The sequence below is a fragment of the Phascolarctos cinereus genome, unplaced genomic scaffold (genome assembly GCF_003287225.1).
Source record: "Phascolarctos cinereus isolate Bilbo 61053 unplaced genomic scaffold, phaCin_HiC Scaffold_3;HRSCAF=262, whole genome shotgun sequence".
Taxonomy (NCBI): Eukaryota; Metazoa; Chordata; class Mammalia; order Diprotodontia; family Phascolarctidae; genus Phascolarctos; species Phascolarctos cinereus.
The window spans coordinates 159310447-159337365 of record NW_027555736.1 but is presented as its reverse complement, the minus strand read 5'-3'; the positions used below and the strand labels follow the sequence as shown (position 1 = coordinate 159337365).

Here is a 26919-nt window from a genome sequence, read left to right as displayed (position 1 = left end):
GCCAAACAAAAATAATACAGACATTTGCAGTTTACTGTAATTTTGGACCTGGCCAGGGTTTTTTGGGGTTTTTTTGGTTTTGTTTTGTTTTGTTTTGTTTAGATTTACCCTGTTATTTAACAGATGTAGGGAACTAAGTGGATAATGTCTGGCAACTCATTTGCAATTTAGAGCCCTAGAAAATATCCTGGTACCTAAGATATGTTGAAGAGAAAGACAATAACAAAAACACCTTCAATTGTCTTTAGCATTAGACCTGTTAGGGTTACCTTTTTGTTATGTTTCTTGGAATTCTAAGGAGAGTTTCAGACCAGGAAAGTATCTTACTGTGTATTTAACAGCTGTGACTGAGCTTATAAATTCTCTAGCTTAATCTACCTATGTCAAGGATTCTTAATTTGTGGTCTTTGGCCTGTTAAAAAAAATATATTGATAACTGTATTCCAATATAATTTACTTCCCTTTAATCCTATGTGTTTTATTTTCTGCATTTAAACTTTAAATGGACAATTTCTGGTTACTTTTGGGTCTCTGTATCTGTACTTAATAAGGGGACTGTTCCCTTTTTAATTTGTCATTGCATTGGTCAATTTCTCCCTTCCTTCTCCCATACTGTTTTAAGTTCCCAAAATCCCTTGATGAAATGTTGCCCAGCAGCATAGCCCCAGATGGAGCCATCACTAAGGCTTTGCAAGATTTAACCACGTTAGCTTAGGAGTTGGCAGAGAACTATGGGATAGATAATTGATTAAAAGGGATGGTTAGAATCCTGGCTTGGCAAATGGAAAGAAATGGCTGTATCCATTCAGGAGTACTAAATGCTGTAGGATGTTGTATAGTTCCATTCAGCAGAGGACTGGTACAACTATTAATAGAGACGTCCCTCACTAAAATTATCCCAGTAGGACCCACAGTGGGACTTTAGATGGCAGGCTCTGGCAATATAAGAACGATGATTGAAAGTACCAATGAGACTTCTGCCAGTGATGTGAAATCATGTTAAAGAGATTAGAGAATGAGGAAATTGGGAATGTGTGAAAGCCAAATCTTTACTAGAAAAGAAAAGGGGGGGATTGTAAGAAAGGATTAAGGAGTTAGGCTTCCACAACAGAACAGGGGATTCTGAGGACTTCCAAGATCTTGTGGATAGCCCCTGAACCAATCAGAAAGTGCCCCAGACAGTCTGCAGACCACTCGTTCCTTAAGAAAGAGCCTTGGAGGCTAAACTGGTTGGAACCCAGCAGGGTTAAGGATGGGGCCTTGACAGGGCAAAGGCTTTTCTCCACTACACTTGCTTAATGATCTTATTAAGTATTAACTGGAAGATGGCAGAGTGAAATGAGTGACTTGCTTGAGCTCTCCCCCAAACCCCTCCAAATACCTATAAAAAATGGCTCTAAACAAATTCTAAAGGAGCAGAACACACAAAAAGAGTGAAACAAATTTCCCAGCCCAAGACAACCTGGCTGATAGAAGAGCGCAGCTTGGCATGGGCACACAGGCCACAGCAAACCTGCAGCAGGCCTCAGAGGACTGAATTGTGGGCAGCTGTGGCAGCTTCCAGACTCCTCAATCCACAGATGCCAAAGACACCTTAGAAGGTCAATAGGAAAAGTCTGTTGATGTGGTGCTAAGAGAGGAGTGCGGGGTCTCAGCTCCATTCCCTGAAAGCGTGGCCCTGGTGGGGGCAGCTGCCTCCTGAGCTACTGGCCCACAAACTAAGGGGGAATCCAGTGACTGATCAGAGAGGGATTACAGGAATCTCTTACTTTGCCCATGCTTGGATCTGGGTCACAGTTCTGGGCGGAAATTCTGGGGTGAGGAGGACTGCTGGCACAGTGGAGCTTGTAGTGGCTGTGGACAGGAAACCTTCTTCACAATTCCAGGACAGAAAGGAGTGCTTCTGGTCACTAACAGACCACAGCACAGGCCAGGAAAGGAGTAAACACCTTGCCCCTTATCATACCCCACCTTGCAAGAACTGAAAATTTACAGGGCCCTACAAGTACCTCTGAAAACAGCTATATAAACCCCTGAAGCTTGGGACAGTACATTCTCCACATTGGAAGCAGACTCTTACCTTAACAAAGAGTTTAAAACTCAAGCAATTGGCCAGGATCCTGAGCAAGCAGCACAAAAAGAGTCAGATTATATTATCTTACTTTGGTGACAAAGAAGATCAAAATATACAACCAGAAGAAGGCAACAAAGTCAGAGCTCCTACATCCAAAGCCTCCAAGAAAAATATGAATCAGTCCCAGGCCTTGGAAGAGCTCAAAAGGGATTTTGAGAAGCAAGTAAGAGTAGTAGAGGAAAAACTGGGAAGAAAAATGAGAGTGATGCAAGAAAATCATGAAAAACAAGTCAACAGCTTGCTAAAGGAGACCCAAAAAATACTGAAGAAAATAGCACCTTAAAAAATAGCCTAACCCAAATGGCAAAAGAGGTCCAAAAAGCCAATGAGGAGAAGAATGCCCTAAAAAGAAAAATTGGCCAAATGGAAAAGGAAGTCCAAAAGATTACTGAAGAAAATACTTCCTTAAAAATTAGAATAGAGCAATTGGAAGCTAGTGACTTTATGAGAAATCAAGACACTGTAAAACAAATCCAAAAGAATGAAAAATTAGAAAACAATGTGAAATATCTCATTGGAAAAACAACTGACCTGGAAAATAGATCCAGGAGAGAGAATTTAAAAATTATTGGACTATCTGAAAGCCATGATCAAAAAAAGAGCCTAGACATCATCTTTCAAGAAATTATCAAGGAAAACTGCCCTGATATAGTAGAACCAGAGGCCAAAATAGAAATTGAGAGAATCCACAGATCTCCTCCTGAAAGAGATCCCCAAAGGAAAACTCCTAGGAATATTGTAGCCAAATTCCAGAGTTCCCAGGTCAAGGAGAAAATATTACAAGCTGCCAGAAGGAAACAATTCAAGTACTGTGGAAACACAATCAGAATAACACAAGATTTAGCAGCTTTTACATCAAAGGACCACAGGGCATGGAATATAATATTCCAGAGGGCAAAGGAGATAGGAATACAATCAAGAATCACCTACCCAGCAAAACTGAGTATAATCCTTCAGGGGAAAAAATGGTCATTCAGTGAAATAGAGGACTTTCAAGCATTCTTGATGAAAAGACCAGAGCTGAATAGAAAATTTGACTTTCAAATACAAGACTCAAGTGGAACATGAAGAGGTAAACAGGAAAGAGAAATCATAAGAGACTTATTAATGTTGAACTGTTTACATTCCTGCACGGAAAGATGATATTTATAGCTCATGAGACCTTTGTCAGTATTAGGGTAGTCAGTGGAAAAAAATTATATGTATGTACAGATAGATAGATAGATAGATAGATAGATAGATAGATAGATAGATAGATAGAGGGTACAGGGTTAGTTGAAGATTAAGGGGTCATATCTGGAGAATAAAATTAAGGATGAGAGGATATTTTGGAGAAGAAGAAAGGGAGAGGTAGAATGGGGTAAATTATCTCACAAAAAAAAACAGAAAAGAAAAGGCTCTTACAGTGGAGGGGAAATGGGGGAAGGTGAGAGGAATGAGTGAATCTTATTCTCATAGGATTTGGCTTAAGGAGGGAATAACATACACATTCAATTGGGTATGGAAATCTGTCTTACCCTAGGAAAATAGGGGGAGAAGGGGACAAGAGAGCAGGGGGATGATAGAGAGGAGGGCAGATTGGGAAAGGGTAATCAGAAGCAAATACTTCTGAGGAGGGACAGGGTCAAAAAAAGAATAGAATAAATGGGAGGGCAGGATAGGATTAAGGGAAATAGAGTTAGTTTTTCACAACATGTCTACTATGGAAGTGTTTTGCATAACTGCACATGTATAACCTATATTGAGTTGCTTGCCTTTTCAAGTGAGGGTGGGTGGGAGGAGGAAGGGAGAGATTTGAAACCTAAAGTTTTAAAAACATATGTTTAAACAAAATGTTTTCACATGCTACTGGGAAATAAGAAATACAGGAAATGGGGTACAGAAGTCTATCCTGCCCTACAGAAAAACAGAAGGGGAAGAGGGTAAGAGAAGGGGGGAAGAGATAGAAGAGAGGACAGACTAGGGGAAGGGATATTCAGAATGCATGCCATCTTGGAGTCAGGGGAGGGGTGAGATGGGGTGAAAATTTGGAGCTCAAAATTTTGTGGAAGTAAATATTTCAAACTAAAAATAAATTTATATTAAAATAATAAAATTTAATAATATTTAATATGCTCAAAAAAAAAAGAAATGATGAACAAGCAGATTTCAAAAAAACCTGAAAAGACTTATATGAACTGATGCTGAGTGAAGTGAGCAGAACTAGGAGAACATTGTATATAGTAACAGCAACATTGTGTGATGACCAACTTTGATAGACTTATCTCTTCTTGACAATGCAAGGATCCAAGACAACTCCAAAAGACTCAAGAAAAAAAATGCTGTCTACACCCAGAAAAAGAACTATGGAGTCTGAATGCAAATTGAAGCATGTTATTTGCTCTCTCACTCTTTTTTTTTTGTTTCTTCTTTCTCATGGTTTCTCCAATTGGTTCTAATTCTTCTTTACAATGTGACTAATGTGAAAATAGGTTTAATATGGATGTATATGTAGAGCCTATATCAAATTACTTGCCATCTTGGAGGTGGAGGAGAGAGATGGGGAGAAAATTTGGAGCTCAAAATCTCATGGAAGTGAATGTTGAAAGCTAAAAATAAACAAATGAATTAAAAAACAAGCATTAATTAAACAAAAAAAATATTAACTGACACACCTCAAGGGTGGAAATGGCTGCCACTTTTGATCATGACCTAACATGACAAGGAAGAACACGGACAAACATGACATGGGCTGTCCAGGAAGAATGTAACTCAGATGAACTAGACCAATAGTAATCCTGGTGGGTAGAGTATGAATATTGTTAACTGTTTGAAAGTTGATTGTACCACTGAACCAGCACTCACATGCTACTAAAGTGTGTTGTGCCTGCTTTCCTCTCCAGAAGTGTAATAAAGACTTTTCTTCACTCACTATGTATATATAATATATACATATTATTCTTAGACATCAATAGATCCTCACCACTAGATTTCTAGTGGTGAAAAAATGATGAAAAAATTATTAAGAACCTGTCATCTAAGTTTTTATTTCTCATTTAACTTCCAAATTTAAAATGTTAACAATGAAGATAATGTTTCATGGAAGTAGATGCAAAGGCTTTTAGTATTTACAAGATAGAAACTCCTGAGGTTACAACTTAAGAGTTACACATTTCTAAAGAGATAACTTTTAGTATTTTGTGCTTTTTAATTTAATTTTTTAAATATAAAGCTTTTGTTTCTTCTTTACCATTATTCTCCTTCCCTCTCTTCTAGGGCAAATGCAAAGTAACTCAAATATGCCTAGTTTGTTCCCTTAATTTCTACAGGTTTTTTTAATTTTATTTTTATTTTTTTAATATAAATTCATTTATTTTCAGTTTTCAATATTTACTTCCGCAAGATTTTGAGTTCCCTTCCCCTAGTCTGTCCTCTCTTCTATCTCTTCCCCCCTTCTCTTATCCTCTTCCCCTTCTGTTTTCCTGTAGGGCAGGATAGACTTCTGTACCCCATTTCCTGTATTTCTTATTTCCCAGTAGCATGTGAAAACATTTTGTTTAAACATATGTTTTTAAAACTTTAGGTTTCAATTCTTCTCCCTTCCTCCCTCCCCACCCACCCTCACTGAAAAGGCAAACAACTCAATATAGGTTATACATGTGCAGTTATGCAAAACACTTCCATAGTAGACATGTTGTGAAAAACTAACTCTATTTCCCTTAATCCTGTTCTGCCCTCCCATTTATTCTATTCTTTCTTTTGACTCTGTCCCTCCTCAGAAGTATTTGCTTCTGATTACCCCCTTTCCCAATCTGCCCTCCTCTCTATCATCCCCCTGCTCTCTTGTCCCCTTCTCCCCCTATTTTCCCATAGGGTAAGATAGATTTCGATACCCAATTGAATGTGTATGTTATTCCCTATGTAAACTAAATCCTATGAGAATAAGAATCGCTCATTCGCTCTCACCTTCCCCCATTTTCCCTCCACTGTAAGAGCCTTTTCTTTTCTGTTTTTTTTTGTGAGATAATTTACCCCATTCTACCTCTCCCTTTCTTCTTCTCCAAATATAATCCTCTCTCATCCTTAATTTTATTCTCCAGATATGACCCCTTAATCTTCAACTCACCCTGTGCCCTCTATCTATCTATCTATCTATCTATCTATCTATCTATCTATCTATCTGTACATACATATAATTTTTTTCCTCTGACTACCCTAATACTGACAAAGGTCTCATGAGCTATAAATATCATCTTTCCGTGCAGGAATGTAAACAGTTCCACATTAATAAGTCTCTTATGATTTCTCTTTCCTGTTTACCTCTTCATGTTCCACCTGAGTCTTGTATTTGAAAGTCAAATTTTCTATTCAGCTGTGGTCTTTTCATCAAGAATGCTTGAAAGTCCTCTATTTCACTGAATGACCATTTTTTCCCTGAAGATTATACTCAGTTTTGCTGGGTAGGTGATTCTTGGTTGTAATCCTACTGCATTTGCCCTCTGGAATATTATATTCCATGCCCTGTGGTCCTTTATGTAGAAGCTGCTAAATCTTGTGTTATCCTGATTGTGTTTCCACAGTACTTGAATTGTTTCCTTCTGGAACCTTATAATATTTTCTCCTTGACCTGGGAACTCTGGAATTTGGCTATAATATTCCTAGGAGTTTTCCTTTGGGGATCTCTTTGAGGAGGAGATGGGTGGATTCTCTCAATTTCTATTTTGGCCTCTGGTTCTACTATATCAGGGCAGTTTTCCTTGATAATTTCTTGAAAGATGATGTCTAGGCTCTTTTTTTGATCATGGCTCTCAGATAGTCCAATAATTTTTAAATTCTCTCTCCTGGATCTATTTTCCATGTCAGTTGTTTTTCCAATGAGATATTTCACATTCTCTTCTAATTTTTCATTCTTTTGGATTTGTTTTACAGTGTCTTGATTTCTCATAAAGTCACTAGCCTCCAATTGCTCTATCCTAATTTTTAAGGAAGTATTTTCTTCAGTAATCTTTTGGACTTCCTTTTCCATTTGGCCAATTTTTCTTTTTAGGGCATTCTTCTCCTCATTGGCTTTTTGGACCTCTTTTGCCATTTGGGTTAGGCTATTTTTTAAGGTGCTATTTTCTTCAGCATTTTTTTGGGTCTCCTTTAGCAAGCTGTTGACTTGTTTTTCATGATTTTCTTGCATCACTCTCATTTTTCTTCCCAGTTTTTCCTCTACTACTCTTACTTGCTTCTCAAAATCCCTTTTGAGCTCTTCCAAGGCCTGGGACTGATTCATATTTTTTGGAGGCTTTGGATGTAGGAGCTTGACTTTGTTGCCTTCTTCTGGTTGTATATTTTGATCTTCTTTGTCACCAAAGTAAGATAATATAATCTGACTCTTTTTGTGCTGCTTGCTCAGGATCCTGGCCAATTGCTTGAGTTTTAAACTCTTTGTTAAGGTAAGAGTCTGCTTCCAATGTGGAGAATGTACTGTCCCAAGCTTCAGGGGGTTTATATAGCTGTTTTCAGAGGTACTTGTAGGGCCCTGTAAATTTTCAGTTCTTGCAAGGTGGGGTATGATAAGGGGCAAGGTGTTTACTCCTTTCCTGGCCTGTGCTGTGGTCTGTTAGTGACCAGAAGCACTCCTTTCTGTCCTGGAATTGTGAAGAAGGTTTCCTGTCCACAGCCACTACAAGCTCCACTGTGCCAGCAGTCCTCCTCACCCCAGAATTTCCACCCAGAACTGTGACCCAGATCCAAGCATGGGCAAAGTAAGAGATTCCTGTAATCCCTCTCTGATCAGTCACTGGATTCCCCCTTAGTTTGTGGGCCAGTAGCTCAGGAGGCAGCTGCCCCCACCAGGGCCACGCTTTCAGGGAATGGAGCTGAGACCCCGCACTCCTCTCTTAGCACCACATCAACAGACTTTTCCTATTGACCTTCTAAGGTGTCTTTGGCATCTGTGGATTGAGGAGTCTGGAAGCTGCCACAGCTGCCCACAATTCAGTCCTCTGAGGCCTGCTGCAGGTTTGCTGTGGCCTGTGTGCCCATGCCAAGCTGCGCTCTTCTATCAGCCAGGTTGTCTTGGGCTGGGAAATTTGTTTCACTCTTTTTATGTGTTCTGCTCCTTTAGAATTTGTTTAGAGCCATTTTTTATAGGTATTTGGAGGGGTTTGGGGGAGAGCTCAAGCAAGTTGCTGCTTTCATTCTGCCATCTTGGCGCTGCCCCAATTTCTACAGTTTTCATGACTTGCTTATAGTCATCACAGAACTAGTGTATGTCGAGTGAAACTTTGAACTCAGGTTTTCCTTACTTCAAGGTCAATAGTTCATCCACTAAGCAATGTTATTTCTCAGGATGTGCCTTATGAGGAAAAGACCAACATTTTATTGGCCGCTGTGCTTATTAGGGAAAGAATTTATGTGCATGCATTAATTAGAAAGTAGATGTGGCTCATTTTTCTTTTTTTCCTTTAATCAAAGTTAAATTCATTTGGAAGTTATATTACTTTATTTAAGATGTATGAATCTGTGTGTAAGCTCTTTGAAGGCTCTTTGAAGCTCTTTTTTTTTATCTTTCCATTTTTTTAGGCAATTGGGGTTAAGTGAGTTGCCCAGGGTTGCACAGCTAGTAAGTGTCAGGTGTTTGGTCTGAGGCCAGATTTGAACTCAGGTACTCCTGACTTCAGTGCCAGTGTACTAGCCACTGTGCTACCTAGCTGCCCCTCTTACCATTTTTACTATTGTTGTCTTCAGCACCTAGAACATCACCTTGCATATTGTGTTTAATGTGTGTTTACTTGAATTGAATTGAGTTGAAACTAATACTCTTTCTTTTTTTTCTTTTGGCTATGCAGTGGGGTTAAGTGACTTGCCCAGGGTCACGCAGCTAGTATGTGTTATGTGTCTGAGGCCGGATTTGAACTAAGGTCCTCCTGAATCCAGGGCCAGCACTCTATCTACTGCGCCATCTAGCTGCCCCCAAAACTAATACTCTTGAGAGGAATTTTAAAGAATTATTTTTTTTCTTTGCTTTAATCACACTTAGAATAAAACCAATACCTGAACAAGATTAGTCAATTTTATTTGCTGTGTCAGAAAAATACAGACACTGAAACACTAATTGGAATTCTTTTTTTTTCCATCCCACTGGATGAGTAAAAATTTAATGTCTTTTTTTTCCTCTTAATCCTTAGCTATTATAATAGTACTATAGAAACATATAAAACCTGAAACATGACTGAATCCAGGTTGGAATGTTAACAACATTTGGCAGGGGGTTGAAGAAAACTTAAAATATTAAGACATATGAGGTAGCTTTAGCAGCGTAAATACCTAGAAAAGCAGAAAGATGATTTTTTTTCTCTTAAATGACTCTGTTTACCTTCCTAGAAATTTCCTAGAAATTTTAGTTGAAGTTTTACTAGGATTTATAAAGGCATGAGAAGGCATTGAAAAGAATGGCACTATGCTGCTTTACTTCTTGTTATTCTTATTGTAGTTTGAACTTACTTCCCTAAAACAGATCTTTGTTAGCTAAACTACTGTGATAACCTTAACAGAGGTCTTCCTTTCCTCTACTCTATTCCCTTCTTCAATGATCCTGATGTACACATAGATCTAGTCAAAATCCTCAGTAGCTCCCTATTGCTTAGCACTAAAATTAAAATCATTTCCCTTCAGATGTTTGCACAACCTGATACCACCCTACATTTGTAGTTTTATCTTCCCCCTCTATGCATTCTGTGCTGTAGCTCACACTGGATGATTTTCATTGCTTTCAACATATACTGTTATTTTATTCTGCCATGTTTTTGCTCAGATGACTCTTCTATTCCAGGTATAGTCATCTCCCTACTTCTTTTCTTTTTCCACTAAAATCCCTACCTGGCTTGTAAAATCCATTTCAACTGATATTTAAATGAGTTGAAAGTTTACATCCTAAAGTTTACGAAGTACCTTTCTCCCAAAAGTTCAATGAAATATGTAGTATAAACATTATTAATTAATGCTATTGATAGTGTTTATTAACCCCATTTTATAGATGAGAAAACTGGGGACTAGAGAGGCTCTGATTTTCCTGAGGTCACACAATTAGTATTAATCAGAACTGATTAGCTACCTCATTCTAAGAGACAAAGATGAGAAGAAAGTGAAATTAAGGTATATTGACAAGCTTGTAAAAAGACATTAATTTGGGAAGAGCAAGCAAATCGGTGTGCCTGAATCACAGAGTGTGAGAAGGAAAGTGATTTTGGAGTCAGATTGTGAAAGACTTTAAAGGTCAAAAAAAAAAAAGTTGTATTTTAATCTAGAGGCAATGGTGAGTTACTGGAGCTTATTGAACAGCATAATACCCAGGTCATACTTGGGCTTTAGGAATATCATTTTGGTAGCTGTGCAGAGTATGTATTAGAGGAAAAATCTGAGGCCGCAAGATAAATTAGGAGGTAATTACAGTAGCACCTAGGCAATAGCTAATGAGAGCAATGAACTAGGGTGTCTACTGTGTGAATAGTGAGAAGGACGTAGCCATGAGAGATGGTGATGTGGGCATATTTAATATGCATTGGCAATTAATTGATTATGTAGATGAGGAAGGTTGATGAGTTGAAGATGACTCAGTTTGTGGAGCAATCTGTCTGGAAGGATGATAGTGCCCTAGGTAGAAATAGGGCAGTTATGAATAGAAGTGGGTTTGAGGGTTGGGGTGGCCCTGTTGAAATTGAAAAGCTTATGAATAAAGTATACTCTACCAAGTACTGGTGATGCAAAAAAAAAAAAAAAGCAAGCCCAGAGGCCAGATGTGACCCTCTAGGTCAAGAGGCCCTTTGACTAAATCCAAACTTCACAGAGCAAATCCTCTTAATAAAAGGATTTGTTCTGTAAAACTTGGGCTCAGTCAAAAGGCTATACCCAAGGACCTAGAAGGGTACATGTGACCTCAAGGATGCAATTTCTCCATCCCTGGCATAGACATTGTGGTAGTAGGGAATGGGATAAAGTCCAGGGAACTTTTGGGAATAGTAAAAGGGCAAATGGCTGCCATCTTTTCAGAAAGATTCATAGTTGGTGACTCTGTTCATTGTAGGGATATGAGTGACTGTGTCTGCCCCAATGAGCATAGCTAGGTGTTCCTGGGTCCAGAACCATTGAGAAGGCAGGAGTGGCCTGAGTATTGGAGTTGAGTTGACACTCTGGTTTCCTTCCCATGATACGTGGGATAGAGCACTGGCTTCCAGGTAGAAATGTGGGGAAAGATGTTTTCAGGAAGGTGAGCAAGAAGAAGGGGAATCCAGTGGAATCTAAGGGAAGGACTCTATGCCTTCCAGTTCAAAAATAACCAATTTTAGTGATGAGAGACTAGAGTTCAGGAGAGAGATTAGGGCTAGATATATAGATCTGGAATTTATCTGCAGAGACATGTTGAATGACATACCTATGATGAAATTCAAGTTAAGAAACTTTCAAGCAAATGCTATTTAAACCTCACTTGGCTATCACAGCCAAGGAGCATTGGCCCTGGGATTCAAAATATCTGGGTAAGAACTAGATAAATTTTCAGATCTTTTCTAGCATTCAATTTTTTATGATTTATTGATTATGCCAAGCAAGGTCAGGGCACCTACTTTGTGCTAGGATCAATGAAAAAAAGTTTCCTATCATTATGTAGTTTTCACAGTTTTATTTTGATGAACAGTTCAGTATCAAAGCACTATGCCCAATTTCTGTTTGCTTTTGGCATAGAGTTTGAGGAGTGGAAGGTAAACATTCATTTAACAGATATTTATTGATCACCTACTATATTTAAAGTTCCATTGGGAATATAAAGATGGATAAGTAATGGTACCTTCTCTCCAGGAATTTACAGTTTAATAAAGAGATAACCCTTATATATAGAATTAATGTCTGCAATTAATATAAGAGCTGGCATTCATATAGCACCTACTACGTGTCAGGCACTGGGCTAAGCACTTTACAAATATCTCATTTGATGGTCACAACAACCCTTTGAGGTCGGTGTTATTATTATCCCACAGAGATTAAATGACTTGCCTAGGGTCACACAACTAGTAAGTATCAAGGACCACATTTGAACTCAGTCCTTCTAGACTCCTGGCTTAGCACTCTATCCCCTATATTACCTAGCTGTCTAAGTATTGTAAAGTTCCGTATTAGTGTTCTAGCTAGTAGGTCTTGAGCCAAAGGTGAGCTCTCTTCTGGTGGAGTGCATTCATTCCATGAATGCAGTATCATATGAGATGAATTTGGGTGCGTATATAGGATTTCAAAGGACAAAGATGATTCAGGAGGAAAAGATGGGTATTTTGACAGTAAAATGGCCTAGGGTGACAAAGGCAGGATGGTAAACAGTATTCTAACAGCCTGGTAAGTACCAATTTCACTACAGCATCTTCAGTTTTGAGTTAAGAGATTAGAAAGGGCCATAGGATTTACATGGCAGAAAGCCTTAAATTCCAGGTTAAGGAATTTGGAATTTATCCTCTAAGTAATAGGAAACTATTAAAGATTTCTTATTAAGAGTGCAATATGAATAACTTGGTGTTTTAGATAATCATAGATTTAGAGCAGGAAAATAACTCAGAAGCCATTTAGTGAAAGGTATATTCCTCTATCAGTGCTATATTCATTGGATTGGAGTGGGAAGAGACTGGATGCAGCTTCTCAGAGAAATTATTCAAGTCAAGTAAAATGATTGTTTAGTGTTTACCAGCAGCCCTACCAACCTACCATAACGATGATGGCCACACTTGCCTACAATGAATTAAAGACCCAGGAGGCTTAAGCCATCTCTTCTGTAAGGATTACGAGTGTGGTAGGGCTTGCTAGACAGCTCGCTGAATACCATAACAGTGATAGATTGTAAGAAATGCCAGGCCTTATATTTTTTCTTGGCAACAACCAAGGAGGAAATCCTTTCACATTTATCTTTGTGAGTGATGGACTCACTAGACAGCAAACATCAAAATAATTTCCCAACTATTTGTTTAAATCACTTTGAAAGGATTCCAAATCCTTAGTACATAAAATCTTCAAGGAAGTGATGGGCAATTCAGAAGTCATATACTTTGCAACATTCAGAATTAGCTCCAGTATAAACAGTAAAGCTCTTCAAAATCCTTATAACATTTTCCCCTATACATCAAATCTTCGCCCATCACTTGTTTAATTTCTAATGATACTGTAAAGGTCATCTCAAATTTAACTTCTCTTGGAAGTCTTTTCTGTTATTTTTGGTTGGCAATAACTTTTTCCCTCAGGCATCACATTCTATTTCATTTAATTCAATTTATTTCAATTCAATGAACTTTTATTTAGGGCCAACTCTGTGACCAAAGTAGATCCTAGGTCCTGGGGATGAAAAGACAAAATGTGTGTGTGTATGTGTGTGTATACATATACATACATATACACATTTACATACATACATACACATATACATGCACACACAAATGCATGTATGTATTCTATATACTTAGGCAGATTACATTCTAGGAATTATCTAATACATTTATCATGTAATGTATATTATAGTTATCTTTATAAGATTTTAGACCTAGGCTAGAATGTATCTCAAGGTCCACATAGGCCATTGTCTTTATTTTACAGATGAAGAAACTAAGGCCAGGGATATTAAGTAGCTTGTCCAAAGTCACATAGGTAATAAATATCATAAGTAGGATTTGAAACCAGGTCTCTTAACTCCAGAAATTTTCCTGTCTTTATCCCCTACTGCAAAGTGGTACAGTGGATAGAATTCTGGGCATGGAGTCTGGAAGTCCTCAGTTAAAATCAGCCTCAAACACTTACTAGCTATGTATGTGACCCTGGGCAAGTCACTTAACCTCTGGCTCAGTTTCCTCAACTGTAAAATAAGAAAAATATTGGCATTTACCTCTCAGGGCTGCTGTGAAGATCAAATGAGCTAAAATTTGTAAAGTGCTTAGAACAGTACCTGGTACATAGTTGGTGTTTAATAAATGTTTTTCTTTTTGCCCTTCTACTACACAGTAAGTTCCTTGAGAGTAGTGTACATATACACACACATATCTACATACATACATATTTGTGTCTTATGATAGCCATCTCTGGGGGAGAGGGGAGGGAAGAATAAAAAGAAATTTACATGATAACTTTATTATGCATTTAAAAAAAATAGAAAATTGTACAAAATAGATTTGCAGTTTCACTGCAATCATCTTTTTTATTATACTGTATTATGGAAATACTTGTTTTATTCCATAAATTAAAAATAAAATAAAATAAATAAAATTTTAAAAATGCATCTCTTCCTCCCCCCTCACTTGAGATGTCAAACAAAAGCCAGTTAACCCCATCTATTGGGAAAGTTGCTAAGGCAATTCTTTCAAAGATAACAGTAGGCCTAGATGGCTTCTTAAGTCTCCTGCAACTCACAGTCAATAAGTTAAATAAAAAAGTAAAGTAAATTAAACCTTTGTTTTCCAGAAGGTACAGTGCTAGGTCCTGGAGATATAAAAACAAAAAATGACCAAAAAATATCCTTTTCAAACTTACATGATACTGGGAAATTACATATATAAATAAAATAAATACAAGATAATTTGAAGAGTGAAAAAATATCTAACTGGAATGATTCCAGGCAGGCTTTTTCTAAAAGGAGGTTACCTGATATGAGCCTTGAAGGAAAGTAAGAATTTCAAGAGGCAGAAGTTAGGAGGGAATGCATTCCAGGTGTGGGGGACTGCACATGTAAAGGCAAGAAGGCAGTAAGATATAATAGAACTTTGGGGAGCAACACATGGTCTAATTTGGCTGGAACATAAAATATCAATCAAAAAACATTTATACTATGGTACTATAAGAAATGATGAGCTTGATGATCTTAGAAAAAACATGGATAGATTTGCATGACATAATGAAGAGCAAAATGAGCAGAACCAAGACACTGTTGTATACAATAACAGCTATGTAGTTTTAACAACAACTTTGAGCAACTAAGTCATTTTGATTATTATAAATACTCAAATTAACAACAAAGGACCTATGGAGGAAGACTATACATACATCCAGAGAAGGAACTGATAAATAGAAATATGTGTAGAATGGTTTATGTGTATGTATGTATGTGTGTATGTATGCATATATGTATGTGTGTATATATGTATATATGCATGTTATATATAAACATATATATACACACACATTTACACATACATATTTGTGTCTTATGGTAGCCATCTCTGAGGGAGAGGGGAGGGGAGGGAAGAATAAGAAGAAATTTACATGATAACTTTATTACATATTTAAAAGGAATAGCAAATTGTACATAATAGATTTGCAGTTTTGTGTGCAATCATCATTTTTTTTAATTATACTGTGTTATGGAAATGCTTATTTTATTCCATAAATTTAAAATAAATAAAATTTTAAAAATGCATCTCTTCAGCACTTGGTACATGCCAGGCACTATGCTAAATTCTGGGTATACGAAGAAAGGCAAAAATTGTTACAGCCCTTAAAGAAGCTCACATTCTAATAAGGGAGACAACATGTAGATTGCTTGGTACATACAAAAAATATATAGAGTAGATGAAATGTAATCTGTGTTGGCAAGACACTAGCAGCTGAGGGATACAGGAAAAGACATAGGACAGAATTTGAGATGTCTTAGCGGAAACCAAAGGTTGAGAGAGCTAGAGGAAGAAAGAGCATCCCAGGATAGGAAATAGCTTGAGCAAAGGCAAGAGATGGGAGATGAACTGTAGAGTTCAAGGAATAGGAGTAGTTTAGTGTTACTGGGTCATTGACAGGTATAAAATATAATAAATAATGTGATACCTGGAAAGGTAGAGGAATGCTGTTAAATCTGGAAAATTGAACTGGAGTCACATGGTGAAGGGCTTTAAACCTAGTAGAGAAGTTGATTTAATCCTAGAGACAACGGGATACAACTAAAGATTCTTGCACAAGCAAATGCCTTGGTTAGACATGTGCTTTAGGAAGATTATTTTGGCAGTTCTATGGAGAAAGGATTTGGAGAAGGGATAGACAGGGAAACAAGGAGAGTAACTATGAGGCTATTGAGGTAGTCCAGGGGCAGCTAGGCGGTGAAGTGGATAGAGCACTGTCCTTGGAGTCAGGAGAACCTGAGTTCAAATCTGGTCTCAGATCAGACGCTTGGTACTTACTAGCTGTGTGACCCTGGGCAAGTCACTTAACCCCCACTGCCTCACAAAAAAAAAATAGTCCAGAGATGATGAGAGTCTTAATAAGAAGGTAGGGGACCTGTCAGTAGAGAGAAAGGGACATACTGAGATTCAGTGGATAGTTATTTGGTTTGATACAGAAAGTCTATTTGGAAAGAATAAGGAGCATCTTGTGAAGTGGATTCAATGTTACATTTGAAGCAATTAGGTTACTTGAGTGGGAGAGGAGGTATCGCACCATAATACTGTCAGGACTTTCTGGTGATGTCATCAGCACATTTTCTGCATTCATTATGAGATTGGTCTGTAGACTCCTGATCACCTTCTGTCTAGGATAAACACCTATGGATCTAGAGCCTAATGAGCTCCCTGTTCCTAGCAGGTAGGATAAAAGAGGGCAGAGGGAAATTTGTTCCCTCTGCTGTGGGAGAAGAGTCTATTTCAATATTGCTTGCTTCTTAGTGTTTTTCTTGATGACTTTTTGAGAACTTCCTGGCACTGGACCCCATGTTCCTGCCCCTTATGATAGCATCTCACATTCTCTTGCACATCTGACTTAAAATATCTGCCTGAACCTTTCAACTCTATCTGTTCCTCAGATGTCTGATTCTTTTTACTATTGCATCTGAAAGCATCTTCCAGACCTACTTTCCTACCCCCAAATTAGATAGGCTTTTGGTCTTGATGTGTTCCCTTACACTTTAGAGTGGTAGGTGCAAGGGTCAAGCTGAACTGCTAAGGTAAATGGGGCCAGGCAAAATATATATATATATGTATACTCGTATAATTGTACACAGCATGTAGGAGTGTGAAAACTGAGCTAGGGAGCTTCTGGGTAAGACTAGGGAATCTGACCTGTTTTCAAGGAATATTAGAGGGAAAGAGAGAGACAGAGAGAGAGAAAAAACAGTTAATACATAGTTGTTCCTTGCATCATCACATGTCAACTGGGAGAAAAACAAGGTAGTTTGGTATAGTAGATAGAATAATGGGCCTGGAATAAGAAAGTTTCACTTTCCACCTTTGCTATTTATTAGATGATTGACCCTGGGCAAGTCACTTAATATCTCTGTGCCTCGTTTTCTCATTCATAAAATTAGGGGGACGTGAGACTAGACTTGATTACTTCTAAGATTCTTTTTGGGCAGCTAGGTGGCACAGTGGATAGAGTGCCAGGCCTGGAGTCAGGAAGAATCATCTTCCTGAGTTCAAATCTGGCCTCAGACATTTAATAGCTGTGTGACCCTGAGCAAGTCACTTAATTCTGTTTGCCTCAGTTTCTTCATCTGTAAAATGAGCTGGAGAAGGACATGACAAACCTCTTTGGTATCTTTGCTGAGAAAACCCCAAATGGGACCATGAAGAGTCAGACATGACTAAAAACAAGTGAACAACAATGAAGATTCCTTCTAGCACTATGTTCATGTGTTCCTATATATTCTAGCACACAAAATATACTAGATGGGAGGGGGGAAGACAATGAAAAGTATGAAATTACCAGCTCAGCTAAGACATTGTGTAGTCCTTTGCAAGCATACAATTAGTATTTATAGGAAGGAAGGATATTTTTTCTCTCCTTTTAATAATATACTTATTATATAGTTCCAGAAGGAAGATTGCTAGATTAAAAGGAATGATTAATTTTGAAACTTACGCTTATTTCTAGGTCTCTCTCCAAGAAACTTGTACCAGGGTATAGCCCATCAACTCTAGCAGAATGCTTTCCCCTTGAAGTCCCACTTATATTTAATTTCATCCCTTTTAGATTTTATATTTCTGCTTATCTGTTGCATACAGGTTTTTATGCTAGAGTTGTTTAGTTGGTATTTCTATGACTAGAGAATTTGAGTAACTTTTTAAGTGGTTGCTAACAGTTTGTATATTTTCCTCTGTAAATTGCTTGTTCCTATCTTTGACCATTCTTTCCTTTGGAAAATGGGTATTACCCTTATAGATACTCCATGTATGATTATTGATTTCCAGAGTCTATTCTAGCTCTAAAATCCTATGATCCTATAAAGATGAGTTGATTATAAACTTACTGTAAAAAAAATTTCTCAACTCCCTTTCCCCCTTTTCTTTCTGTATCAAAGAATTTTGGCATGCAAAATCCCTGCCCCCCCCACCTCCATATAATCCAACTAATATACATATATATGTTTATTTATTCCCAGTAATTTTTCCACTCTTTGTACAGATATTATTTTCTCTTTTCTATATTTAAGCTGAATATAGTATTGCTTTTTCTTCCATAATACATGATTTCATTGAATATTTATAGCATCAACCCAATTAGCTTATTTTTAGCATCTGGCATAAAATGAATTTAAGTTTTTGGTTTTGTTTTTTTTTTTTTGACAAACTGCTATCTAATTTTTTCAATATTTTCACTGGATAATGATTCTTTTTTCAATTTTTTTAACCATGAGTTTATAAAACATTAATCTTTAGGAGTTATCACTTCCTCTCGCAAATCTTATAAATCCTTTATCATACAGCACAAATAATGAATTTTATATTTCTAGGCATATTTGGACTTTATTTGACATATTTAAATTAAGCATCTTTTTAGAGTCAGGTAAGCAGACATTGAAGTTTGGTTTGGTTTATTAAATTTGACCATACTGATTCAACTAGATCTTTTTTGAAAAAGAAAAATTGTTAAAAAATTTTTTCTTTTTAAATTTTGAGTTCCAGATTCTCTTCCTTCCTCTCTCCCACCTCTCCCCTACCCACTGATGAGGCAAGCAAAATGATACCAATTATACATGTGAAATCATGCAAAGCATAGTTCCATCTCAGCCATATCATAAATAAGCAAAAGAAAAAAAAAACAAAGCAAGAAAATATACTTCAGTTTGCACTCAGAGATTTTCATTTCTCTCTCCAGAGGTGGATAGCATTTTTTTTCATCATGAGTCCTTTGGTATTATTGTCTTGGATCATTGTGTTAATTAAAGTAGCCAGATCTTTCACAGTTGATCATTATTATAACATTGTTGTTACTGTGCACAACCATCTCCCCAACTTAGAGCCAAGATGGCAGAGTAAACAGTAAATTGCTGTAACTCTCCCATGTTCACCTCCAAACAACCATAAAATAGTACCCCAAAACAAATCCTGGAACAGCAGAACCAGCAAAAAGATGGGGTGAAACAATTGTTAGCCAAAAAATGTGGAAGATCAGCAAGAAAGGTCTGTCTCACTTGGGTGAAAAAAGGGAATGCAGTCCAAGACAAGAAGCATCCTAACAAGACAACAGGAAGCCCCACCTCACCAACAGGAGATCCTGAGCCCTAGTGTGGTAGAGGAGGCAAATAGCAACACCAGGACCCCTCCCCCCATTGCTTCAGCATAGCCCCGGGCACACAGGCAGCCACCAGAGGCCAGACCTCCACAGCTTCAGTGTAGTCCTGGGGAAATGCAGAAACACACTATCCCCAAGGGCTTCAGCACCAGGACCCTGGCTCAGCACCAGGTAAGTTGCCAGAACACGATGGCCTCCAGCAGCACTAGCCACCCTCCACTGAACCCCCCTTCGATGTAGCACCAGACTCAAGAATCCCTTTTTGGGCCTCAGGGCAACATAACAGCAGCATCAGGTAAATACCTAGGGCCTGTAGCCCCTGGCACAAGAATCTTGAGACAGTGCCCCTTCCACCCTGGCACAGCTCAAATTTAAAAGAAAAGAAAAAGGCAGAGAGAGAGAGAGAGAGAGAGAGAGAGAGAGAGAGAGAGAGAGAGAGAGAGAGAGAGAGAGAGAGAGAGAGAGAGAGAAATGAGCACAAATAACAACAACAACAAAAAGAATATAACCGTAGATAATTATTATGGTGACAGGAAAGATCAAGACACAAACTCAGAAGAGGACAGCAGTGTCAAAATACCTATGGGCAAAACCTCAAAGAAAACTGGAAAGTGCTCTTGAGCCCAGAAAGAACTCATTGAAAAGCTCAAAAAGAAGCTTTAAAATCATATAAGAGAGGTAGAAGAAAAATTGGAAAAGAAATGAGAGAATTGTGAAAAAGAGTCAACAAATTGGAAAAAAGCCAACTACTTAAAAAGTAGAATTGGCCAAATGGAAAAAAAAAGATACAAATAACGCTTCAAGAGAAAAAGAAATAGTCATTCAATGAAATAGCAAGATTTCAAGCTTTCATAAGGAGACCAGAATTGAAAAAAAAAATTGATCTCCAACATCAAGATCCAAGAGAAGCCTAAAAAAGTAAAGGGGAAAAGAAAACAAGGAATTCAATGGAGCAGACTAGGAGAGATGGTAGACAGAAGCAAAACCCTTTCGAGGAAGGAAAGGGTAAAAGGAGAGAGAAGACAAAAGGAGGAAAAATAAGATCATTGAAATAGAAAATAGAAGGAAACCAGTGAGTTGGGAAACAATCTTTACAGCAAATGTCTCTGATAAAGGCCTCATTTCTCAAATATATAGAGAACTGAATTAATAAGAATACAAGCCATTCTCCAATTGATAAATGGTCAAAGGATATATAAACAGGCAGTTTTCATCAAAGCTATCTATAGGCATATGAAGAAGTGCTCTAAATCACTTTTGATTAGAGAAATGCAAATTAAAATAATACTGATGTACCACCTCACACCTGTTAGATTGGCTAATCTGACAAAAAGGGAAAATGATAAATGTTGGAGAGGACATAGGAAAACTTGGACACTAATGCACTGTTGGTGGAGTTGTGAACTGATCCAACTGTTCTACAGAGCATGTTGTAACTTTGTCCAAAGGACAACCAAACTGTGCATACTCTTTGATCCAGCAATATTGCTACTAAGTCTGTATCCCAAAGAGATCATTAAAAAAGGGGGGAAAGACCTACATGTGTGAGAGTATTTATAGCAGCTCTTTTTGTGGTGGTAAAATAGTGGAAATTGAGGAAATGCCCATCAATTAGGGAATGACTGAATAAGCTGTGGTATATGAATGTAATGAAATACTATTGTGTAATGAGAAATGATGAACAGGCAGATTTCAGAAAAACCTGGAAAGACTTGTATGAACTGATTCAAAGTGAAATGAGCAGAACTCAGAAAATATTGTGCGCAATATCAGCAACATTGTGTGATGATCAACTATGAATGACTCAGCTCTTCTCAGCAACACAGTGATCTAAGACAAGGACTAAGGAGGACTAACAAAGGAAAACACTATTACCATCTAGATAAAGAACTGCTGAACCCTGAATGCAGATCAAAGCATACTTTTTCACTTATTTATTCTTTCATTTTCCTTTTCATCTGTTTCTTCTTTCACAACTGTGACTAATATGGAAATATATTCTACATGACAGCACATGTATAACCTTTATTAAATTGCCTACCGTTTTTAGAAGAGAGGAGGAGAGGGAGGGAGAAAAACTTGAAACTCAAAATCTTGTAAAAATAAATGCTAAACATTGTCTTGACATGTAATTGGGAGAAAAAAATATTCAAAAACAAAACAACGATCTCCCAGTTCTCATTTCACTTTGCTTGAGTTCATATAGGTCTTGCCATGTTTTTCCTTTATTTTGTTTTGTTTTTCTGAAACTGTCGCCTTCATCTTTTCTTATAGCACAATAGTGCCATTACAATAATATCCCAGAACTTGTTCTACCATTCCTGAATTGATGAGCATCACCTCAACTTCCAATTCTTTGCCGCCACAAAAAGAGATGCTATAAATATTTTTTTACATATAGATCATTTTCCTTCTTCTTTGATCTCTTTGGGATACAGACCTAGTGGTTGTGTTGCTGAGTCAAAGGGTATGTACAAGTTTATAGCCCTTTGGGCATAGTTCCAAATTATTTCCCAGAATAGTTGGACCTATTCACAACTTCACTGACAGTTTATTAGTGCAACAATTCTCCCTTATTACTTCCAACATTTGTCATTTCTAATGGGTGTGAAATGGTACCTCAGAGTAATTTTAACTTGTATTTCTCTAATCAGTAGTGATTTAGAACATGTTTATATGATTATAGTTAGCTTTGATTTATTTTTTCTGAAAACTGTTTGTTCATATATTTTGACCACTTAACAATTTGGGAATGGCTCTTGTTTTTATAAATTTGACTCAGTTCCTTATACATTTGAGAAATGAGACTTACCAAAGAAAATTGCTTTAATTTTTAAAAATATTACTTCAATGTCTATGGTACCTCTTTGTGAAATGTAGTTTCCCTGTATCTTTTAATTAGGTCTATTTTTGCTTTTGCTTTGTCTGAGATCATGATGCTACCTCTGCTTTTTTTTTTTACTTCAGCTAAAGCATAATAGAGTCTACTCCAGCCCTTTATTCTAAATCTATGTTTGTCTTTCTGTTTCAAGTGTGTTTCTTGTAAACCACATATTGTTGGATTCTGGGTTCTTATTCATTTTGCTATTCACTTCCATTTTATGGTGAGCTCATCCTATTCATGCTCACAATTTTGTAATTGCTAATTTTGTATTTCCCTCTCTCCTATTTTCTTCTGTTTTTCATGCTTTCTCTTTTTATCCTGTCCTTCCTCAAAAGTCTGTTTTGCTTTGGTTACTGCCTTTCTTAATCCAACCTCCCTTTTATCATCTCTCTCCCACACACAAATCCCTTATCCCATTTCTCTTCTATTTCCCTATTGGGTTAAATAGATTTCTATACCCAACTGAGTGTGTATTCTTCCTTCTTTGAACCAATACAGATGAAAGTGAGGTTCAAGCATTGTCTACCACACCTTTTATTTCCCCATCCAATATAAAAAAATCTCCTTGTATTTCTCCCATTTATGAGAGAAAAATCTCCCACTCTATCTCTCCCTTCCCTCCTTTCCCAATTCCTCTTTCTCACCCCTTCTTTTTTTTCTGAGCTCATTCCATCATAATCCACTCACATTCATACCCTCTATCTATTGAGACTTTTAGTCCTAATAATGACAAAATTCTTAGGAGTTACATGTAGTAATATAAATAGTTTAATTGTATTGATTCCCTTATGATTACTTGTATATGTTTACCTTTTTATGCTTCTATTGAGTCTTGTGTTTGAATATCAAATTTTCTATTAAATTCTGATCTTTTCATCAAGAATCCTTGAAAGTCCTCTATTTCATTAAATATCCTTTTTTTCCCACTGAAGGACTGTACTCAGTTTTGCTGGGTACATTAGTCTTGTTTATAATTCTAGCTGCTATGCCTTCTGGAATATCAAATTCTAAGCCCTCTGCTCCTTTAACATGGAAACCACTAAATTTTGTGTGATTCTGTCTGTGACTCTATGACATTTGAATTATTTCTTTCTTGCTGCTAGCAGTATTTTCTCCTTGACGTGGGAACTCTAGAATTTGGCTGTAATATTCCCAGGAGTTTTCATTTTGGGGTCTCAGGAGGTGATTGATGGATTGTTTCAATTTCTATTTCATCCTCTGCATGTAAGATATTGGGGAAGGTTTCATTTATAATTTCTTGAAATATGATGTCTAGGCTACTTCTTCAATCACGTTTTTTTCAGGTAGTCCAATAATTATTAAATTATCCTTGATCAATTTTTCAGGTCAGTTGTTTTTCCAATGAGATTATTTCATGTTTTCTTCTTTTTTTTTCATTCTTTTGACTTTGTCTTATTGTTCCTTTATGTCTCATGGAGTCATTAGTTTCTACTTGCCCAGTTCTAAATTTTAAGGAATTATTTTCTTCTATGAACTTTTATACATCTGTTTCCATTTGGCCAATTCTGCTTTTTAAGAAGTTCTTTTCATCAGTGAATTTTTGTGCCTCTTTTACTATTAGGTCAATTATATTTTTAAGGCATTATTTTCTCCAGTATTTTTTGTGTGCCTCTTTTACCAAGCTAGTCATTTTCTTTTCATAATTTTCTTGCATCACTCTCATTTCTTTTCACAATATTTCTTCTGCCATTCATCTTTTTCTTTAATTCTTCCAGGAATTCTTGTTAAGCTTGGGTCTAAGTAACACTTTTCTTTGAGGCTTTTGTTGTAGGTTTATTTAGCTAGTTATCTTCCTTTGGATTGTGTCTTGATCTTCTCTGCCACTGTAGTAGCTTTTATAGTCAAGTTCTTTGTTGTTGTTTGCTCATTTTGCCAGTCCATTTCTTGACTTTGAACTTTATGTTAAAGTTTGCCTCTGCTCACCTGGAAGTGGGGAGATACTTTCCCAAGATTCAGGCTTTTTCATGCTATTATTTTCAAAGCTAGGTCTGGGAGTCAGCAAGTTCTCAGTGCTTCCAAGGCTCTGTGAATCAGGCAGAGGTGTGGTTACTGCCCTCCTGCTCTGCACTTTGGTCTTTAACCTGGAAAGTCCCCTGATCCCCTGCAACCACAAGTACCAGAACTCCTTTTGGCCCTGGAACTGTGACCAGGTTCCTTGCTCCTTTAGCCACAAGCCCTAGCACTCTTCTTGGCCCTGGAATGTGACCAGAACCTTTATTCCCTTGTAATGGATCACAAGCACTCTTCTCTGCCCTGAAACTATGTATGGTCAATAGATCAGCACCAACCAGCACCAGCTGTACCCAATACCAGTAAAGGGTCCCCTGTAATCACTTTCTGTCTAATTTTCCAACTCCCTTACTTCTCTGGGCTGAGAGCACCCAAGGCTGCTGCCATTGTCATAGCCCACATGTTCTCTGGGCTGGCACCCACACCAGTGTCACAGACCTCTTTTACCTATCTCCTGAGTCATCTTATATTCAAAAAAAACCTCAATCCAACTTTTTTTGTTGTTGTTTTGGCTCTGCTGCTCCAAAATTTGATTTGAGGAGTTATTTTAAAGTTGTTTGGAGGGGACAGTTCAGTTGGGTTGCTGACTATACTGTGCTATCTTGGCTCTGTCTCCAGCCATAGTCAGTCTATATCTTGACCTAGATTAGGTTTTTGGTTTTTTTCTGCTTCTGGTATAAACCATTCAGGTACTATACAGCAAGTTAAACTCCTTTCCAGAAGGTGTATTCTGGAAATACCTTTCCAGAAAAGTATTCTACAACTCACTCTTGTTTCTCTACCAGACCTCTACTTTCTATAAGTTCTTCTAACTTCTCACAGTAGTTGCAGTATGTGCTAACCTCATCCTATTCTTCTCACTTCTTGCTTATACTGGGTAAATTGCACTCTGTAGTCTGACTGAATGGTCACCAGATATTGCAGTGATAGTGATGGTCTCATTATAAGAGGCAAATGATTGGTGGTACAGCATTCTTTAACTACTGAAGAAATCAATATCAGGTTCAGGGAATATTTTAAAACTTAAAATGTAAATTTTATTAAATTTATCAGCTTACAAGTAAATGTTTATCTAGTTCAATTGAGGGGATATAATGGACTTTGCCTGATGCTTCAGTACCCTACTAGATGACTAAGGAAATCTCTTGAACTTTTTTAAAAATCATAAGTCATACGATTTTTTTTTTTTTTGCAGAAAGAGCCCTTAGAGCTCCAACTTTTTTTTTGCCTGTTACTCCTGTCTCTCTTCTTTTCTACCTCCAATTTTCTCCTTCTACCTTCTCATTTCTCCCTCCTCATCTTATCTCTGTATCCCTCTTAATCCCTTTCCCTCTTTTTAACTCCACTTTCCACCTCTACCTCTCTAAATTCTGAATTGAAATAATACTCTCTTTGCTGGGAGTGTATAAGTGTAATTTGTCTTTGATACCTAGGAAAAGTCAACAAAGATACACACACACACACACACACACACACACACACACACACACACTACATTCTAATCACTCTCCTTTCTTCTTACTATATACCTTATAGACAAAGTGGCAAATGGGTATCATAAAAACATAGTTTCTCATTATCATGTATAGAAACTGGATAGGAGAAATTTTCTAATGTCTGCCTTTTACAATGCCTACATAGAACAGACTTCATGGAGGATTTAACTATCTTCCTTGTGTGATACTTCTAAATTAATTACTGGGGGAAGAGGGGGAACCTCAGGTGAATTATATCCGCCTACTGTATTTTATTTTGTCCACACCTGTAATTTCATGGGTGTGGGGAATGCCTGGGTCTAGAAATTCTGCCCATTTTATGCAAAGCTACAGTAATGGTTCCATAATTTAGCTTCTTAGAGAGTTAACTGGGGATTAAGCAACTTGTCGATGGTTATACAACTACTATGTGACAGAAATAGGACTTATGCCCAGATCTTAATAACTCTGGGGCCCAACATATATCATTTATACCACATAAATTTCATCTTATTTTTTAAAATAAAGGACCTCTACTTATTAAAGATGAGTTTTTAAAGTTTTAACATTGGTGGAAGAGCAAGGTTAGGGAAGTGATTTCTAAACTATTGATAATTTTCTTATAATTGCTGACAATTTGGGTCTAGATCAAAAGCATTGTTCACTTTGGTTTCCTTAATATTTCTAAACCAACAATGTGTATTCTTTCAAGTATGCCTTTGTCCCATAAAGAGTAATTCAATCCAAGAAGATCATGGTTTATAATCCCAAAGTGTTGGGTTTCTTCAGATGTCAGTTGAGTAATTTGGGGAAGCTAGAAAGGAAGAGTAGTGGATCTTTATTCTAATATCTACAGTGGTTTACTATCCTAAAATTTGTACAGTGGACTTTGTGAGGGTACTTTAATTCCACAGTCC

At 37.3% G+C, this 26919-nt stretch overlaps 1 protein-coding gene across 1 annotated transcript in view; it reads left to right on the top strand.

Annotated features, from left to right (window-relative positions):
• UNC13C (unc-13 homolog C) overlaps positions 1-26919 on the top strand; it is a 705000-nt gene that overhangs the window by 214122 nt on the left and 463959 nt on the right. The window lies entirely within an intron of this gene.